Consider the following 5,058-nt stretch of genomic DNA (forward strand, 5'->3'; position numbering starts at 1 on the left):
AATTCAATTTTGGGAGCTGGAAACTCGCCTTGGCCGCCATGTTTTCACAGCGCATATTCGAACGCCAGCGGCTGTAGGTCACAAAATATTGATAAATACATTTAAGTCGACGTCACAAGAAAGGAGCCAAAAAGAAGGCCAAGTAACCAATCCGTTTTTCCTGCCACCACCGGCCTAAAAAGTAGCCCAATTGGCGCAAAGTAGCCAAACTTGGAAACCCTGCGCGGTCCGTGCTCGCGCTGGTCCTAGTTCCCTAACATGTCGGTACAGTGAACTAGAAGAGGGGTGGTGGGCTCAGTGGCGTCGAACACGTGACGCCGCCGATGTCTCCTTGGGCACTAAGGAATGCAGCATGGGCACACGAACACAGACAAGTGAAGGCCACTACCAGACAACTAAATCATGCATTTGGATCACCTCAAGATTTTTTGGATAATGACGTTTCTTTTCCTTAATATTCTATAAGGTTCATAACTTTCTTTTGCATGCCTTGTCACTGCTAACACCGAGGCGTATGCCTCTTTCTTTTTTTTTTTGGGGGGGGGGGGCATCTTTTGTATGCCTCATTACCCTGTCACTTATTACCCTGTCACTCATTACCCTGTCACTCATTACCCTGTCACTCATTACCCTGTTACTTTTCTTGGCGTTATTGTCTGCTAGTTCTCATTAATATTGTGTCTAACAAAGATAAACGAGCCCTTAAAAATCATCTGCTTTCCTTCATTCATAGCGAGGGTCTCCTCCTGGCAGACTTAATGCCTTCAGGTAGTATACGAGGGATTATTGGTCAGCTGCCAGCTCGTAAAAAGATCACGTGCTACGTGACCCCAACAGGCAAAAAAGATCTCCCACCGGCACCACCTTGGAGGTGAAGATCTGGTACTTGCGTTACGACTGGTTACGCACTACGACTACGACAACTACGAGGGACGAACGGGTGCCGCCTTAAGGAGCTTCGCCCCTAAAAAGAGTGTTCCACACTCGCCGCCATGGCCGCGGCGACTGGCGCTGACTAACACTCCTTGGTTTAAATCAACATATATACCCCAGAAAGTGGACGGGAGGATGACCGCCGCCGTAGCTCAGTGGTAGAGCATCGGACGCGTTATTCGAAGGTCGCAGGTTCGGTCCCTGCCTGCGGCAAGTCATCTTTTCGTCCACTTTGCTTTCTTCACATTTATATTCTAAATACTACAGATAACACCCCCTTCGCCTCTCCGGGCCTTTCAGTGACTCCCACAGTTGTTCATGACGTCAACATTGTCGTCAGCTCATGTCATCCACAAAAGGAACCCGTTTGTCTGCTCGCAGGTACGCTCGCTCACCGCTCTTCCTACTCGCATCACAGTGAGCAGGAGCACTCGGCCAGGAGAGACGAGCCGACAAACGGAGAATAGCGAAGGAAAGATCGAAGCGATCGAAGACCTCTTTTGGATAATCAAATGCGTCTAACTCTATTATTATGGTATAGTTTCGAAAAATTCTCGAGGCTAGGTGTTTGTTGAAGACTCGTGCACAACTGCAACACCACAACTAAATTTCGACCTCTGGATGGTTTAGGGGCCCTTTAATGATCATGCGAACTAGTTCGCCTTTAGGTCGCACATTTGCGTCCATGTTCTGCAATATTCCGAATAACAGGCGGCTGTTCCGATTGCAGCGCCTATCGCTATGCCGATTGCCAAGTCAGGGCGATTACAACGGCAATTTTTCCAGTGGCGGCGTTTACGTTATTTTTCTTGCCCTGTCTGATGCCTGATCGCCGTTGTGCGCGTCCGCCTCAACGCGTAGGTTCAAAAACTCATACGCTACCCTACAAGACATATTGCATATCGAGAAATTGTTTCCTTAAAGCGTAGCCTCCGAGACAGTGCGGGTGCACCATTTATTCAGGTGCTAAATTCATACGATTTGAATCGGCGCCATTCCCTCCAGCGGCCGAGGCTCCGAAATTATTCACGGCGCAGTAGTGCAATCACGAAGGCCCCGCTTAAAGTTACGAGCCATCGCACAAGAGAGCGCCACCGTCCGCGCAGTATTCCCTGAGGGCGAACTGAATCGCGCATCGTTCGGCAATTTTTCCCGCGGCGAACGAAAATGTATTGTGCTTATCAGTTACTTTAATATCCTCACGATACGGAAGCAAGCACAAAGCCACACTTGCGGACAACTTTTCTTGGCAATGAAGCGAAGGCTACAGAACCAGCGCGTATATCCTACCGCTAATGTATGTAGTTCCGTAATAGCATCTGTATTTTCTACGTGAGATGTAAAAAAAATACTCCTTCATTTTCTCCATGCTCTTGGAGACAGGACCAGAGTGTGTTGACGCAGCACACACCAGTGACGTATTTCTTTTACTTTGTACGTCGTCACTTTGCATTTTTGCGCGCGTACCTTTTACGTATACCTCGAGCGCTAAGCGGCGTCCACGTCGATATGCAACGCTGATTGCGCACAGCCATCACTTTCCGCAGCGGTACGAAGCGCGCGCCAAACCGGACTACTTCGCGGAGGAGATGCATGTGCATAAACTCCGCTCCCGTAGCTTTCCCTTCATTGCTAAGAAAAGTTGTCCGCCAGTAAAAAATTGTTACATAGAATATTCTAGTACACTATACATAGAATGAAGGAAGCTTAGGGCGCACTCAATGAAAAAAAAATCTCCAGGAACTGCTCCCTATATGAGTGTTAATGCAAGCGAATTGACGAACTTTTTCAGAAAGCCGTGTATGTTCATTGTCTTTCTTAATAACGGATAATGTTCTTGGTAGCGTGTATTTTTTGCAGAGAGGATATTTAGGCAGCGTTTCTTGTTTCTCTGTGTGATTCTGTAGAGAAAGGAGCCATCAACTAGCACATCTGTGGTGGTAATGCGTGACGGCTTCGTTCAGCAACTTGTATGCACTGCTTCCTTCGGCCTAGACAATCAGATACTCCAGGAACTTTCTTTTCTTGAACTGTTCTTTGTAGGCGTACATTGTATAAGTGACAGCTTTCTCATGGTAGAGTGCCTAGTACTCTAAGTCGTTCTCGATCTTCTTGCCACTCCACCACCTGAGGGGTGGGAGGGGATTCTGCATGACTTCCACCAGCCTGGGAGTTCAGCTCCAGGCCATACAGAGGTCAGAGGAGGTGGCCGGCAGGCTCAGCCTGACGGATCACCTTGCTCCATAAAGACTGACGGCAATAAAGAAGTTGTGTTCTCTCTCTTTCTTTCCCCATTTATTCTAAACATACGTGAGCCGTTTGAGACAGCTTACTGCTCTCCCATATTAGAGCACATAACGCTCTAAATCGCCTCTTTGTTTCTAAACACAGATGCCGTGTTTCTAGGGACAGCTAACTACGCACCCACGTAGTGCCCTTAATCGTTGGTCTTTTGTCCTAAACACCCATGTCCCATAGTTCTTACAAGAGCATCAGGGACGGCCTATCTCTCTTCCGTAGTAAATAATATACGCACACTCTTAATTATCTACCTGTTTTCTGAACAGTCAGCTGTGGTAGAGTACTTCAAATCGTCTGCTTCGGAACTTGTCTGAGTGACGCGGAAGCGCAGAGTATTATTGTGCATTACTGCGCGAAACTTTTTTGTCGGGCGGCATCGGCAAGGCGTCTGTCATCGTACTGGCGTTCGTTTTGATACGGCCCAACGAAAAGCGAGGGCCTGTTTGTGTACATCCGTTTATCTGTACACTCGCCGGTACCGAGTTTTTCGCGAACTACGCCGCCGCCGCCGCCACTACGACCGATATTTGCAACTCATAGAAGCTTCGCTTGAAAGAAGGTAGGCGTGCAAAGTGCACGGACACAAGAGTGGAGATCAAGACAACACGGCAGGCCCGTAGCCAGGGAGGAGGGGCCCTGACCCCCCCCCCCCCGGAAATTTTGATGATGGGGGTGTTTTACCAAAAATAAATAATGAAAATAGGTGTTCTTCTCAAAAAGTCAAGGCCTTCAGCAAGTGCCCCCCCCCCCCCCCCCCCCCGAAAAACATTTCTGGCCACGGGCCTGCAACACGGCGTATGTGTTGGCTTGAGCTCTTGTGTCCGCGTTTGAACGCCTAATTTCCTTTATCGTGAACTTATTTGTTGCAACAAAATTGTGCTACGCCCTGCAACTGTTACACATATCACGCGTAAATGTACAAAACACACAAAGTTCTTGCGGTGCATGTGTAGGGTTCTGCTTGGGAACGAACAAACGCAACAAATTTTCTTCGTTCAGTCACGAGTTCTGGAGTAGGGCTGTGTCACTTACTATTCAAACAGGCTGCTGGTATACTCGCTTTCTTCCTGAGAACAATCATTCAAATAAGACTGTGCGATTATTTACCCTGTTTCGCCGCCACAACTAATTCCATAGCTCGACCAAGTGTGCATGGTTTGCTCTGTGAAATTGTGTCTTGGTAATTAAGTTACACGCAAAAAGTTATGTGAAGACATTATAGAGTGCATTAACAGGCGATGTGCAAAAGGCAGGATAGAAAAAGGGCATGGCCTGCGCAGGGATCGAACCTACGACCTTCGCGTTATTAGCACGACGCTCTAACCGACTGAGCTAGCAGGCCAGAACGAGCGTGCTTATTGGATAAATAAGCTTAACCATTTGCGCTCCGTTGTAAGGCCACTACCGACAACACAACATGACTGCAGCGGCCTGTGGTCGGGCACTGCCCGACAAGTTGTTTCGTGCCTGATTGACGTGCGCATTATCTCATTGCATTAGGCGTCATATCTAAATGAGTAAGTGAACTCCTATTACTTGAGTTTTGTTTTCTTTAGTTAGTTTCACACCGGAAGGGAGCTGGGTAAAGGATTCGGATCGCAAAGGGTTTGTTCGTAATCAAGCCCTGTACTTTGCGACACGCCAATGGCTCTTGTAATTACATGTGGTGACTAAAATGTTACCGCGGAACCACAGTATGAAGCTTTGTATGCACTTGGTTCTGCAAAATATTTTATTGCGATAGCAAATATATGGACAGTCTCGGCTGGATTTTGCCGTCGCCGTCGCCGCCGTCATGCACCGTATATGTATATGTATATATAT

General features: G+C 47.8%; 1 non-coding gene across 1 annotated transcript; it reads right to left on the minus strand.

The window, feature by feature from the left end:
• Positions 1–4,502: 4,502 nt before the first annotated feature.
• On the minus strand, positions 4,503–4,576 carry Trnai-aau (transfer RNA isoleucine (anticodon AAU)). The gene has a single exon. It is a non-coding gene; the product is annotated as a tRNA-Ile (tRNA).
• Positions 4,577–5,058: the final 482 nt, after the last annotated feature.

This window comes from Rhipicephalus sanguineus, chromosome 5, assembly GCF_013339695.2.
Source record: "Rhipicephalus sanguineus isolate Rsan-2018 chromosome 5, BIME_Rsan_1.4, whole genome shotgun sequence".
Taxonomy (NCBI): Eukaryota; Metazoa; Arthropoda; class Arachnida; order Ixodida; family Ixodidae; genus Rhipicephalus; species Rhipicephalus sanguineus.